At 44.0% G+C, this 16,178-nt stretch overlaps 1 protein-coding gene across 1 annotated transcript in view; it reads left to right on the top strand.

Moving 5' to 3' along the window:
* Positions 1-5,214: 5,214 nt before the first annotated feature.
* Positions 5,215-16,178, top strand: part of SLC26A5 (solute carrier family 26 member 5) — a 46,025-nt gene continuing 35,061 nt past the window's right edge. Inside the window, exons 1-2 of the mRNA XM_059712764.1 lie at positions 5,215-5,316; positions 9,552-9,661. The gene's annotated coding sequence lies outside the window, so the exon portion shown is untranslated. The remainder of the gene's footprint in view (positions 5,317-9,551; positions 9,662-16,178) is intronic.

The raw sequence follows: 16,178 nt of genomic DNA, 5'->3' as shown, positions 1-16,178 counted from the left end.
ATTTTGGGTAATTTGCCCTAGCCGGTTTGGCTCAGTGGATGGAGCATCAGCCTGTGGACTGAAGGGTCCCGGGTTTGATTCCGGTCAAGGGCACTTGATAGGGTTGCGGGCTCGATCCCCAGTAGGGGGTGTGCAGGAGGCAGCCAACCAATGATTCCCTCTCGTCGTTGATGTTTCTATCTCTCCCTCTCCCTTCCTCTCTGAAATCAATAAAAATATATTTTTAAAAAATATTTTTGGGTGGGCGGGGAGGTTGGGGTTAATGGGAAATGAGGACACATTTGTAATACCTTAACCAATAAAGAAATTAAAAACTATATATATTTTGGGTAATTTGAAGTTGATTCTCTTTGGTCTGCCTCTTCATTTCCTAACCGTAACAGAATGTTTATATTCTAGTACCTTCCGTGCTTGGAGCTTGATAAAATAGCAAAAGGGGAAAGCTGTCTTTAAGACACACCCATACATAACCAGACCCTGCCCAAACATCTACAGCACAGAAAACCAGTTTGGGACCCCGAGCTACAGATGGTAACCAATTCTCTTATGGGAGACAGAGGGGAACCAGCTTTCTTGAGTATCAGACACATGCTAAGCATTAACATATTCATCTCACAAAAATTGTGACTAAAGAATGAACCTTTCCCCCAAGGAGTTTGTATTTTAATAAGCGGTGCTAAACTTCCAGAAATGCTTCAAGATCCAACAGAATGAGTTTTTAATGGTGAGATTTCAGGCATTTGTTTAGGTGACTGAGGTGGATATTTTGGCAAACATGCCACAAAAGTCTTCACTTGGATGGATCGAGCAGTGGGTCGCTCATCAGGAGGCTTGGGTCCCAGGGCCCAGCTTCCCATGAGACTTTGGACCTACAGATTAGTCCACTGGACCTGTTTCAAACCCTTAGTTCACGCTAATGCTCAGCATTTGCTGTTTTCAGTACCTAGGGTGGTGTATCTTCCTTGCCCTGCCTTATGCGGCCCTGGTACATGAGCCTTTATAACCAAGAAAAATGGACCTGACACTCAACTGAAAGAGATACTTAGGAACTGTCTACGCCAGAAGTAAACAATTCTGTTTATACTAGAGGCCCAGTGCACGGATTTGTGCACTGGTGCAGTCCCTCAGTCTGGCCTATGGGGATAGGGCCGAAACTGGCAGTCTGACATCCCCCGAAGGATGTAGTAGTGTGCTAAGTGGCAAGTGGCTGGGGAGGAGCCCGAGCCTGGCCCAGGCGCCCTGCTGCTCCCACTCATTCTGGCCCTGCAGTGCCTGCCTCGCCTAGTAGCACACCGCCGCAGCTGTGCTCACCAGCCATGAGCCCAGTGTCTGGTGCCCATCAGTCAGCTGAGTGGCACTCCTGCTTTGGGAGCGCACTGACCACCAGGGGGCATCTCCTACATTGAGTGTCTGCCCCCTCGTGGTCAGTGCGCATCATAGCGACCAGTCAAATGGTTGTTTGGTTGTTCAGTTGCTTAGGCTTTTATGTATAGAGACTAGAGGCCCGGTGCACAAAAATTTGTGCACTAGGGGGATCCCGCAGCCCGGCCTGTGCCCTCTCGCAGTATGGGACCCCTCGGGGGATGACCACCTGCTGGCTTAGGCCCGCTCCCTGGAGATTAGGCCTAAGCTGGCAGTCAGACATCCCTCTAGCAGCCCGGGAGCCCTTGGGGGATGTCCACTTGCCAGCGGGGAGCAGGCCTAAGCTGCAGTCAGACATCCTTAGCACTGCTGAGGAGGCAGGAGAAGCTCCCACCACCTACACTGTACTGGCAGCCGGCAGCCTGGCTTGTGGCTGAGCAGAGCTTCCCCTGTGGGAGCACACTGACCACCAGGAGGCAGCTCCTGCATTGAGCATCTGCCCCCTGGTGGTCAGTGTGTGTCATAGTGACTAGTCATTCCCAGTCATTCTGCTGTTAGGGTCAATTTGTATATTACCCTTTTATTATATAGGAGTGCCTGGCCAGCCTGGGTGAGGGGCTGAGGGCCATTTTCAGTCTGGCCACACCCCCTTCAGGGTGAGGGGTCCTGCTGGTGTGCCTGGCCAGTCTGGGTGAAGGACTGAGGGCCATTTTCAGGCTGGCTAAGCCCCCCAATGGGGACTCTCACCCCATGAGGGTGTGGCCATCCTGGGTAAGGAGCTGATGGCTGTTTGCAGGCTGGCCACAACCCCCAGCCACCCAAGCTCTCATGGAGGCTGGCTTGAAAGCAGGTATCTGGGATTTATTTGTCTTCTATAATTGAAACTTTGTTGCCATGAGCAGAGAGGCCACAGCTGGCTCAGGGCAGGCGGGAAGCTTGGCTTCCTTCATCACCCGGGCAACCAAGCCTCCTGCTTGCTCCAGCTCCGTGGCTGCCGGCCGCCATCTTGGTTGGGTTAATTTGCATATAGTTGCTCTGATTGGCTGGTGGGCATGGCTTAGGGTATAGCGAAGATACAGTCAATTAGCATCTTTGTCTTTTATTAGTGTAGATGTTATGCCTACTTTGGGGATGACACTTTTGTCTCAAGTCCTTATTAATAACATGCTACTTGTGAGTGGGGCAGATTCAGGTTTTGTTGGCCTGAAATGTATACAATTTGGTGGACTCTTTAAGAAAAAGAACTCAAAATTATAAATGCAAAATTAGGTACAAAAGTGAATATTTATTTAGAATGGGAAAAGAAATGATAAGGTTAAAAATTTGCAAATTTTTACAAGTTGACAAATATAAACATTATCTAGAACTGTCAAACTTAAGAAAGATGGATCAGAAACACAAAAACGTCATCCAATATATTGGGGTACATAAAATAGGCAATTTCACATACAGATGAATTCACTATTTATTTGGAAAACTAATAACTAAAAATTTTCTAAATATGATGAAATCTATAAATCCACAGGTCCAAAAGGTTCAGCAAACTTCAAGCATGATAAATAGAAAGAAAATCATTCCAATTAATCCACGTCACGATTAAGTGGATAAAAATTGGTGATAAAGAGAAAAAAAATCTCTTTTTTAATCCGCACCCAAGGATATGTTTTATTGATTTTAGAGAGAAACACTGATGTGAGAGAGAAACAGGAATCAGTTGCCTCCCATTTGCACATAGACTAGGGGTGGAACCCACAACCTACGTATCAGTATGTGCCCCGATGGGGAATGGAGCCCACCACCTTCTGGTATACCAGACAATGCTCCAGCCCACTGAACCACCCAGGCAGGGCAAAGAGAAAAACGTAAAACAATCACTCTCCCATTCCCAATCTAATACAAAGTCCTCACAGTGATCTGAATTCAACTTGTTTTGCCTCTCAGCAAACTTACTGTCGGGAACTGTGGAAAGCCTGCGATTTTCCTCTGCTTGCAAACTCACAAATTAGTTTGCTACTGTTTCACAGATGCTGGCAGAAGATACAAGACTCCTGGAGAGGAAATCATCTTTGAAATTCTCATAAAATCTAGTGACGGACTTGCCCTTTACTTCTGGTTTTTCTTCTACTGTCTGTGTGTTCTCAGTCTTCTTTGCAGACTCAGCCTCTCTTACTTGAATTTACTACCGTGGCCAGTATCTGATCCTCCTCGGCACCCACTGTGGTCCTTTCCAACCCATCCTCCAAGTAGCACCCAGATGGAGCTCTTCAAAAGGCAAATATGGCCCTGGCCGGTGGGCACAGTGGTTAGAGCGTCAGCACCAGAGGCTTGTTAGAACTGCATCTCCCAGACCTACTGAATCAGAATCTGCATTTTTTTATCCTTGCCCAAGGATATTTTTTACATTGATTTTTTTAGAGAGAGTAGAAGGGAGTGAAGGAGAGAGAGAGAGAGAAAAAAAAAAAACATAAATGTGAGAGAGACACATGGATTGGTTGCTGCCAACCCTGGAGGGGAATCTAATCTGCAACCCAAGGATGTGGGAATCGAACCGGGACCCGTTGGTGTGCCGGCTCATGCTCTAGCCACCTTGCAGCACTGTCCAGGGCCAGAATCTGCATTTAAAAAAAAAAAAAGATTCCCAAATGATTCGTATGTACATCATCATCAGGACACGTTTATGATGAGGTAATCTCAACAGATGGCAAAAAGCCAAGTGTCAAGTGAACGACACCAAAATGCATGTCGCTGGGACCCAATCCCTCCTTACTATCTCATTCCGTTAGAATACACTCAGCGGCGTTGAAAGCCTGGAGAAATGGAAAGCTGGCTTTACACACCTGCTCCAACATCAGGACTTCCTTGACGCAGACGCTTGGAGTGGCCTGGTGCCCTGGCCGAGAGTGCCCTCGCGCGGAGGAGAAGGGAACTTTCCAGCTCTTCCTCCCGTGCGGAAAGGACCGCACCTGAGGCTCCCGGGGTGATGCCTGGCCGGGGCTCACCGGGTGCGGTCTCGTTGTCAGACACACCGGTGTCTCCAGGCTCGCTTTTCAGCTTTAAGACAGGTGCCACCGCCACGTGTACGCGCAGAAACGCACAAAGCAGAAATAAAGATGACCCAACTAGAATCGTGCTAATGCGTAAAGGCAGAGGAAACTTCGTATTGAAATCATTTCTACTCCTCGTCCTCTGGAACTGGGGCAGTCTGATCACGGAGTCCTCTCGCATCCTCGTGGTTAGAAATGAAACAGGCTCTTCCCTGCCTTCCTTCCTCTTGCACCCCTCTCTTCTTTTCTTTCCAGTCTCCGTTTTTCCTCCATTTATATTCCTTTCTCCTACATAGTATGTTATGTTCCATTGCTTTTATTTGGTAAATTCTAGCTCGAAAGCCTGGAACAGAATCTGTCACTCGTCTTGTTGCACACTATTTGCAAGTAAAGTCTTCGTGGAAGGCAGCTCATCAAGGTGTGTTTTTTTTTTGAATTCCACATTGCCATTAGCATTTTAATGTTCCGGTATCGATCTCAGTCTCCATAATGACTGATTTGAAAATATATGTTCGGGTGTGTTCGTTTATTAATAATAACCGGCACTGTTTCCTACTTGAACCCTACTGTTTATTGTGCTTTCCTCGGCCTCGGACCTCTACGCGTGCCTCCTCCTCCTGCCTCCCGGCTACCGGAGCCCCCCCTGGAGGCGTTCAGGGCGGTGACCGTCCCCGCCACCCAGAGGAGGTCCGGGTGCTGAGAGGAGACCCCGGGGTGCGCGGGGCGGGGCGCGGCGGGGCGCGGCGGGGCGGGGCGGGCTCGGGTTACGGCCTCGCGCGCCCCGGCGCCTCCACTGGGCGGCCGCCTCCTCCGAGAGCCGCGCGGGAGGCAGCGGCGCGGGGTCCAGCGGCAGCGGCGGGAGCGCGGCGGGGCGGCGGCTCCGCCCTGGGCAGCCGGGCAGCGCCGGCCGGTGAGTGCGCGCGGGCGGCCGCGGGGTCTGGCCGTCGAGGGGCGGCGTGGACGCAGGGCCGGGAGGAGCGGGAGCGCGCGGAGCCCGCAGACCGAGCCCAGCGGGGCTCTCCGGGTCGCCTCCTGGTGATTGTCTTCTCTCTCTCTCTCTCTCTCTCTCTCTCTCTCTCTCTCTCTCTCTCTCTCTCTCTCTCTCTCTCTCTCTCCTACAAATAATGGTCATGGTCAGCTAACTAGACTTGCCCACGCCTGCGCCGCCTCTGAACCCGGACAGGACAGAGCCCCCAGAAGTTCCGTCCTGTGCAAACTTCCCGCACCCCCTCCTCCGCAGCCTCGGTGTTGTGCTGTGTTGTGTGTGTTTGTTTTGCGGGCCCTTTGCAGCGAGACAGCCTTGCAGTCGTTGCATCTTTACGAGGCCGAGGCGTCTGCATCCCTCAGCTGTTGGCTGCTTTGCGGCCCTACCTTCTCAAGCGCCTGGACGTTGCTCCCAAACGCCCTCATCCCCGCCCCGCTGTGGCCATCGGGGCGCTTTCTTAGTCCAACCTGCTGGTATCCGATCGGTTTTCTTATAAAAAACACAAAACTTACTTGTTTTCGCCCTCTCTTGGAGACCAGGAGCGGCCCCCAGTTAGGCAGGGTGGGTCTGCCCGCTTTTGCCTGTTGGGGGAGCCCCGCTCAGCCCCCTGGCAAAGCCTGAACCTCGGGTCTCCGGGAACTCCCGTAGCCGAGGGTGCCAAGAGCCGCCTGGTGCCTTGACATCTGGTTGCGGCGGCCTCCGTGGTAGGCGCTGTACCCCAATTGCGGTTCTGATCTTCTGGGCGCTGGAAGCTCCTGGTTTCTGTGCGTACAGATGACTGAGCAGGAAATCAACGCGCTGGCGCCGCTGGGCCCACTGAGTGCGCCCTCCGGCCCGACCCAGAGAGGAGGCGCGGCCCGGCCCATCACGGCGGGAACTGCGCGAGCCCAGGGCTGTGAAGAAAGCAGTCAGACCCGCGGGAAGAGTCTGTGTTATCCATCCGGCGTCTAGAATATTAAAAACATGAAGGGAAGCTTTTATAATAACAAAAATGGCAATTTAGGGCAGGGGACTGAAAGTCAGCTTTTTCTTATGGGAAACTGGAAACAACGCGCCTTAGATGTACAAAATGTGTCAATTGGCTGTTTATGTTTTTGGTAAGGAGTCTTGTTGGTAGTAGGTTACTGGCAGTTACGTTTTGGGGAGTCAAAAGTTAGACTTACATGATTGACTGCACGGAATCAGCGCCCCTAACCCCTGCATTGCTCAAGGGCCAACTGTTTACGCCGTTTTGAAGTGAAGTTTAAAATAGGTTTTTGCTCGGCTGGCCTAGTTACTGTAGTATCTCTTTGTTGCAGAGGACTTTCAGTCAGGGGTCAGGAGGCTGGGGAGAGAAATTCAAACCTATTTGCATTAGAAAGAAGCTTGGGGTGAGGAATTCCTAGGTAAGGTTGCTATGGCTGATACCTTAAGTGCACTGCTGGGAAGCCTTCCAGTCGATTAGGTAACAACACCTGAAGCCCCAATGCTGTTACGTAGCATTTCTTTTTTTTTCTCCCTTTAACTACCCTGAAACTATACAGAGTTACACGTTCCTCATTAATTTATGAGCGATACTCAGAGAATTGACTCAATCCAACACGTATTTGAGCGCCTTCCCTGTGTGAGGCGCTTCGCTGCGAACTGCAGAAGAATGGAAAATGGAGGAATTTTCCAGTTGAAGCAGCAGTGGGCTGGTTTGTTAGGTTTGCCCTGTCTATTCAATTTAAAATAAAAAGCAGTTGAGCTTTCATTTCATTCTAAAGGTCAAGTGTGTCCCCTGGTTTCCTAGTCATTTTGTAATTTTTCTACCATTGCAGGTAGTCTGCATTTTAGTAGTTCCAAAGTAAATGTTTTTCTAGGAAATAACTAAGTAAGAAGATATGTCCTTTTTTCCTGTCATCTGCATTAACATTGAGTTAATAAAGTCAAAATCAACAAGAAAAATGAGATGATGATTTCTTTTCCTTTGGTTTCAAACTAGTGAAGTCTTGCAGGAAAGAAGACAAAGTCAGCGTGGATAAATGCAATCCTCTGGTGCTTTCCAAACTCTGTCTTACTAAGTCCATCCTTTTGGAGGATAAATTCAATTTCACGAAATCCTTCAATGCTCTTGGAGGGTAGTCCCAGAGGCTACTTTCATAAAATCTTTCATTGTGGATACCAACACCACCACCGTCATTATCTTCTCCCCAGCGTCAGCCTGGAATTCTAGGGAGCGCTTGGGAGGGGACAGGTCTTTTTAAAAATCTGGCTAAAGCTAAGGACTTTGTCACCAGAAAAGACTCACACCCATTCAACATGTTGCATGTCTTTCAGAGGATTCTTGATGCCCAGGAATAAGGTGTCACTTTAGAACTAAGTAAATTAGTCAGAGGGTTGACAAGTGGAGGAAAATAGAAGTGAAGCAAGGAGTGGGTCTATCCACCAATGAGCGGATGTTATTTAATTTATTTTTGAATGGCATTTTGAGTAAGTATTCTGTGAATGGGGAGTAATGGTATTATTTGTGAAGGATTAAAGATAAATTAGTCCTATTAATGTTTTTAACCCTCACACAAGGACATGTGCATTGATTTTGGAGAGAAGGGGAGGGAGAGAGACAGAGACAGACACACAGAGAGAAACATCGATGTGAGAAACATCCATCAGTTGCCTTCTGTACACGCCCCCATTGGGATCGAACCTGACACCTAGATATGTGCCCTGACCAGGAAGCAAATCCACAACCTTTTGGTGTACGGGACGATGCTCCAACCAACTGAGCCACGCTAACTTTTTAGTTGATAAAGATTAGCTTTTACCTTGACCATTATGAATCTCACTTTTCAATTTTTTGTTGTTCTTCTCAATGAAAGTGTTCTAAGATTGTTTTTCTTCAAGTACTGATACACCATTCAGGATAGTTTTTCATGTTAACTTTGGTAGCCATGAATTGCTAAGTATGGCAATGATTCAGTTGAAAATTTGAACAAATTCTCTCTCACACACACATACACATACACATACACATACACATACACATACACATACATAGTTCACCTTTAGGAGGGAGATATACACAGAGGGTGTCCCCCAAAATGTGTATACACACTTTAATACCTGATAGCTCAATTTTGAAAATGAAATGTATTTTAATAAGCACTGCCTTTATAATTATTCAATATGTGTATACATTTTTTGAACTCTATATATCTTTTTAGTATATAAATATTTCCGTGTAAACCATTGTGAGAATTGTAGTTGTGTCTTGGGAGAGAGTTTATTGCTATTGGGAATGAATGGACAGCATTAAGAATATTTTACATCCGAGAGATGCAAATCAAAACAATAATGAGGTACCATCTCACACCTGTCAGAATGGCTATCATCAACAAATCAACAAACAACAAGTGCTGGTGAGGATGAGGAGAAAAAGGAACCCTCCTGCACTGCTGGTGGGAATGCAGACTGGTACAGCCACTGTGGAGAACAGTATGGAGTTTCCTCAAAAAGTTAAAAATGGAACTCCCATTTGACCCAGTAATTTCACTTCTAGGAATATATCCCAAGAAAACAGAAACATCAGTCAGAAAGGATATATGCACCCCTATGTTCATAGCAGCACAATTTACAATAGCTAAGATTTGGAAACTGCCTAAGTGCCCATCAGCAGATGAGTAGATTAAAAAACTGTGGTACATCTATACAATGGAATACTATGCTGCTATAAAAAGAAGGAACTTTTACTATTTGCAACAGCATGAATGGAACTGGAGAGCATTATGCTAAGTGAGATAAGCCAGTCAGAGAAAGATAAATATCACATGATCTCACTCATATGTGGGATATAATGGTCAACATAGACTGATGAACAAAAATAGATCCAGAAACAAGGTAGCACTGAACAGACTGTCCAACCTCAGAGAGAAGGCAGGGGTGTGGGGTTAGAGATCAACCAAAGGACTTGTATGCATGCATATGAGCATAACCAATGGACACAGACACTGGGGCAGTGGGGACTTGCCTTCGGGAGTGGGAGTGGCAGAGGGGCTGGTCAATCAGAGAAAAAGGAGACATATGTAATACTTTAAACAATAAAAATATATATGTAAATATATAAAAAAGAAATTTTTAGACGTAACTTCTTTCAAAGAACAAACCAGCAACTGTGGATAAACTGTCCTTTCTTCTATACCTAGGGCTGAGGAGCCAGCTCTCATCCCCACTGATCAAGGTTTCACTGAACTTCACCAGACTTCCCAGCTGGGGACCCTGTCCCCTTCCCCCTTGTGCTACACATTAGATCTGGGTAAGTAGAGGAACCCCTGGAACTAGTAAAATTGGAGAGGGGGGTCATAAGTAATAATAGATTATACCTGGACCAAAGGATTCCTTAACATTTCCAGAGGCCTGAATCACACGAGAGAGCACATGCCAGAACCATCATAGCTTAAAACTCTCCCCTTTTAACTTCTGTCAGGACCAGCTTGCCTGATCCTTAGATGTGAACCAGTTCTGACTTACCTTATTACTCTTCAGTAACAACTAGGTTGCTGGTCACAACCCTAGAATGTCATTGAGAGACATTTATTAGGTGAGTAAAGTAATGGAGATCATGATTTTAATCCAAACTCTTCCATTAACTAGGTGAGTGATCTTGGGCAAGTTACAAGTCAATTAAATTCTTTGGACCTTAATTTTTTTATGTATAAGATAAGGTTGTCATGTGGGATTAGTGATTCTTAATGCATTTGAATCACTTGGAGAGTTTAATTGGAAGGAAGGAAGGAAGGAAGGAAGGAAGGAAGGAAGGAAGGAAGGAAGGAAGGAAGGAAGGAAGGAAAGAAAAGAAACTGGATCAGAGATTCTGATTTCATTGGACTGGGGCAGGCCCAGACATCTCTATTTTTTTAAAGCTCCCCTTTCCTGTATACACACCCAGAAAATACTAATGCCTAGCCAAGATTTCGAGTTACTGGGTTAAATAATCATGATTCTAAGATTGTATCACCTAAAGATAGAAACCAGGCCCACAAAATTCTTTTTATTTTAATCCTTACCAGAGGATATTTTCTCCATTGATTCTAGAGAGAATGGATAGGAGGGGGGAGGGGGGGGGAGACAGAGAGAGAAACATCAGTGTGAGAGAGACACATCAATTGGTTGCCTCCTGCACATGCTCCGACCGTGGCTGGGATCAAACCTGCAACCCAGGTGTATACCCTTGATGGGGAATCAAACCAGTGGCCCTTCAGTCCACAAGCCTACACTCAAACCACTGAGAAACCCCTGCCAGGGAACAAAATTCTTTTTATACACAGCCTGGCCCAATATTACATACAGTTCATGGTAACCAGGTCTTAACATGCTTTGCTAAGAAACAGTCCAAATCAAGCAATGTCCATTCATTCAGGGAAGGTGCCGTGCCTCCTCACCAGCTAGTACTTCCACGGTGCTTTGCGAGTTTTCAGCAGCTAGTACGTGTTGACGGACTGAATCCGGTGTCACTCTGCCTATCCAAGATGATTAGTTGTTCCTTAAGGTCCCCAGAGAGGATTATCTGTCTTCTCTCGGTATCCATGCCAGTGTTTAATAGCCTATTGAAATTTTCTCCTAGAGGTGATCTGTGACTTGTTGGGGTGGGGAGAAAGGTGTCAGCAAGGGATAAGGATGATCACCTTGATCGTTGCTGAAATGTGAGCTTCGTGTCCAAACTGAGATAAAAAAAAAAAAAAAAAAGGATCCTCACGCCTTCTCAGGTAGTTGTACTATTGAGTTACCCGAACTGGGATAGGAAAAAAGAGCACATTGTTTACCTTAATCATTTGTTGGATCTAATCTTGTTGCCATTTACATTGTAAATTCTGCAGATGTTCACACTTGAAAATTATTCTTGGATTTAAAGGTATAGCATTAAATGTAATCCCTGAAATTTATTTCTGTTTATCCTACTCTTTCTTTCTCCTGCTGCCCTTCACATCCCAAACACCCAGAAGAAAAAAAACAGCGTATGTGTGACTGTCAGATCAGTAAAAAGACAGACATGAGTTGACAAAAGATGAAAAGGCATTAAGGAAGAAATGTAGAACAAGGGTAAGAAGGCCCGTGGATTCAAGAACTACATTTAATTTATTTCTTTTCTCTCTGCTTGGTCTTATAGTTGCTACAAGTTTATTCTCAAGATTTCTAAAATTTAGGCAAATCATTGTATCCCACATACTCTGTGTTGGTAAATGTGGCCCATGATTCCTGTGTGTTCTCTGAAGTCTTCCATGCACAGTGCATGGAATGGTGTCTCCATGAGTCAGTTTGTATATAGTTGGTCTAATCAGCATTGACCAATCACAGAGCCCGACTTGATTCTAAATCAGGGGTGGGCAAACTTTTTGACTTGAGGGCCACAATGGGTTCTTAAACTGGACCGGAGGGCCGGAACAAAAGCATGGATAGAGTGTTTGTGTGAACTAATATAAATTCAAAGTAAACATCATTACATAAAAGGGTACGGTCTTTTTTTTTTTTTAGTTTTATTCATTTCAAACGGGCCGGATCCTGCCCGCGGGCCGTAGTTTGCCCACAGCTGTTCTAAATGATGTCTTATGTGTGTTTTTTTTCGTTTTTTTTTCTTTTTTTTTAAATATATTTTTTATTGATTTTTTACAGAGAGGAAGGGAGAGAGATAGTTAGAAACATCGATGGGAGAGAAACATCAATCAGCCGCCTCCTGCACATCTCCCACCGGGGATGTGCCTGCAACCCAGGTACATGCCCTTGACCGGAATCGAGCCTGGGACCCCTCAGTCCGCAGGCCGACGCTCTATCCACTGAGCCAAACCGGTTTCGGCGATGTCTTATGTTGAAGAACATTTTTTTCTGGAGTGGAAAGCTTTGGTGTCTCTGCCCTCACCTTATGTCAAAAATCTGGTGGAGAACTACACAACCAGCTCAGCCCCCACCTCTACATTGACCTAGAGCTGGTTGTACTCACTGACATTTAAAAAAATGTTTTTCTAGTATTGGATTCATTTCATTTGTTTATTGCTGATCATTGTTACAAAGATTTAGTAATATTGAGCACATGCAATTTTATTATTTTGGAAGTTAATTTGTGCCTACTTCTTAAAATAAGTTAAGGTAGGAATAAATATACTAGGAAAAGATGGTTTTGTCATCATCACTTTAAACCTAAGGAAAAATGTAATTATTATCAAATACTCAGTAATGTGTTTATATATAAGCATTTGTCCTCCCACAAATCTAATTTTTAAAGATAGTAAGTATAGTCAGGGTTGTTTTGGTATTTAAGATTATCGTTAGTTTGCTCCTTAAATCTTTACTGCCTCAAAACAATTAAATGCTGGAAGATAATTAGAAATGATAAAATGTTCTTAACTAGTTCATTCTTAACTAGCATCTCCAAAGCTAGCGGGGGTTTTCATTTCTTCCCTTTTTTCTTCCTTGATGCACTCATTTGTTCGACAAATGTCTAATGAAGTCCTACTATGTACCTGTTTTCATGTAGCTTTAAGTCTTATGAAGGAAGGGAGGAATACAGAAAATAAGGAAGTAAAATACAGTGCAGGTTAGAGGGTGATGAGTGCTATGGAGAAATACAAAGCTGCAAAGAAGACAGTGGAGGAGTTGGTTGGGGAATATTTAAAATTAGTTGGCCTCACCTGGCTGATGTGGCTCGGTAGTTGAGCCTCAACCTTTGAATCAGGAGGTCATGGTTCGATTCCTGGTCAGAGCACATGCCCATGTTGTGGGCTCCATCCCCAGTGTGGGGTGTGCAGGAGGCAGCCAATCAATGATTCTCTCTCATCATTGATGTTTCTATCTCTCGCCCTCTCCTTTCCTCTCTGAAATAAATTTTAAAAATATATTTTTTTAAAAAGGTTTTCATTAAAATGTAGTTTCAAGTTCTCTTAAAAATTGAGTGTTCTGTTTACATGAAGTTCTAGAATAGGCAAAACTAATCTATGGTGATAGAAATCACAAGTGAGGTTATCTGACTTGGGGGTGTGGCAGGGATTGACTGGCTAGGGATGCAGGAGACAGCTCTGGATGATAGAAAGGTTCTATTTACAGTGGTCTAAAATGTGTGGCAAAACTCATTAAACCACACACTGATCTGTGCAGTTCACTCTATGTAAATTGAACCTCAGCATAAAGGACATTTAGAACTGGAAGCCAACATTCAGCGAGAGCTGAATAGTAGCTGATCACTTTGGGCTTGGCACATGCTCTCTAGATTGGCACAGACTCACCTGGTTCACTTCAATCATTGTCATTACCTACCTGGCCCTTGGTGGTGGTGTAGGTGCATGATTCCTACAGTAGTCTCTTGGTAGCTTTGTTTTCAATTGTAAATGGGAAGTGAATCTAAAAGGGCCTTGATTGGCAGTGAAGAAAATAGTACTTGCCTCCTAGGGGTATATGTGAAGCGTGTAACAAAAAGAAACCTGATAGCTTGCATCAGTCAAGCAGCTCACCTACATTCCTCTCTCAATTAATGGTGTTCTCAGTGAAATCTGGGATTCTCAGAGATCTCTGAACATAACTCTCGCTCTCCTCTCAAATGCCAAGGGGCTCCTGTGTTTGCCCACCCCTGTCCTAGGGTGTGAGGATGGGTTGTACCATTCAAACCTGGAAACAAGACATGGTCTCAGGGCCAAGGAGACAGTGAACTACTTACCCTCCTCCCCCCCTTACTTAATATGAGCTCACAGTTTTTTAAATCTACAACTCCCCATAAGGGAATATCAACAAACAAAACAAACAGAAGAATCAGAATGTAAAGTGATGGAAATATATGAACAAAATATTAAGTGTGTTAAAAATTATTAAAGGGATAAAAAGTATAGAAAACTAAAGGCAAAAATAATATACTATAAAAATAACAGCATATTTCAAGAAGAAGATATAGACATGGAAAATATAGACTTGAATATTTTTAAATTTATGTGCCAGCTAAACAGCATATTAGAGGCAAGGATAGATTAGTAAACTTGAAACCAAATCTGAGAAAACTATCTGGAATCAACCCATTGAGATTAAAAGATGAAAAATGGCCGAAACCGGTTTGGCTCAGTGGATAGAGCGTCGGCCTGCGGACTGAAAGGTCCCAGGTTCGATTCCGGTCAAGGGCATGTACCTGAGTTGCGGGCACATCCCCAGTAGGAGATGTGCAGGAGGCAGCTGATCGATGTTTCTCTCTCATCGATGTTTCTAGCTCTCTATCTCTCTCCCTTCCTCTCTGTAAAAAATCAATAAAATATATTTTTAAAAAAAGATGAAAAATGTCAGAGATTAAAAGACACAACGACACAATGGAAAGCTCCAATATGTGTCTAATAAAAATTCCAGGAGAGAACAGAGAAAATGAATTAGCCTATATTGGTTACATAAGTAAAGAAATTAAAAGAATAATATAACCTGGCAAAAATAGTAGGGAATAAAGAGTCTTAAATATTCATTTTTCTTGGTAAGCATTCATAGATAATGTCTAAATTTGATAAGTAAAAAAATAGCCATGTAATTATATTACTTAGAACTGTAGTTCTCAGTCCTCAAGATTTGCCTAAATGACGAGCACTTGGTGTCAGGTACAAAGATACTAAATGCACAGAACAGTTCCACACAAGTCCCACCAAAAATACTAACAGCTGATTTAGAGTTAAAAATAAACTCAAAGAACTAAAAGCAAAAATGATTTGAAGAAAATGGTTGCTTCAGGTAATAAAGCTAGAATTTGGGAGAAGAAGGGGTAGAAAACTTTATTTTTCCAATTAGCCCTTCCATAATATTTGCAATTTTACTCTATCAGTATTATTTTTACTAAAGTTATTATTTTAGAAAAAGAAATGACTGGTAAACCAGTAGATTCTTCTTCCATTTTCACATAGAGAACGTTTTCTTATTAAAATATCTGTCATTCAAACTTAAGCACCAATTTGAATTATTGAGCTTTTTACCCCACAGAAAATCCTGGAGGCATATCTTAAGTGTATTAATGACCTTTCAAGTGTTCCTAGCTGGAAAATAAATCTTGTAATTTATCAACTTAAGGAGTCACAACAAATTAGTGCTGGAAGGGATTCAGTTTCTTTATTGGAATTGAATCATTTTTGCATGGCTTGGTGGCTTTGATCAGTTCTATATAGGATAACGGAGGATGGGAATATAGTCAAAGCACCAGAGCATATGGCTTCAAATTGGATCCTGTAGCCAGACTTTTTATGGTCCTCTAAGACCTGGTCTTCTTTGACCTCTGCAGTTTCATTTCCTGTAACCACGCACTGCACAATGCTTTTGGTATTCCATGGGCATTTCCTATCAATTTTTACTTTTCATTTCTCTGTGCAGAATCACGGGCCCTCACTTTTGTCTTCTACCCATTATTCGAGAGCTACTTCCAACCCAGTATCCTCTCTGAAGCCTTCCTTGACCTCTACTCTTCTAATTTTGTTATCCTCTAATCTCCATGCTTCAAAAACAAGTCATGACAAGGGGGAATCCATGCCTATAAGTAACATAATTTAGGTAAATTAGATAAACATTTTGACATAACTAATCTCAGACACAGTTGATGAGGCAGCATAGCATAAGAACACGGTTCCTAAGTGAGCAGACCTCAATTCCAGTCCCAGCTGTTACTACTCCATGGGAGCCACAGAGGCTGCATCTGAAAATGAGGATCATTTTTACCTAACGTAGAGGCTGTGGTTTTTAAAAATTTCACAGTCTCAATAAACAGTAACTACAATAATTATGTTTAACTACTGTTGTGTATAAATAAGAAACTCACATAAATGTCTACAATTCAT

Source organism: Myotis daubentonii, chromosome 10 (genome assembly GCF_963259705.1).
Source record: "Myotis daubentonii chromosome 10, mMyoDau2.1, whole genome shotgun sequence".
In the NCBI taxonomy this organism is placed as follows: Eukaryota; Metazoa; Chordata; class Mammalia; order Chiroptera; family Vespertilionidae; genus Myotis; species Myotis daubentonii.
Note: the sequence above shows the minus strand (reverse complement) of the source record. Positions and strands in the feature narration are given on the sequence as shown.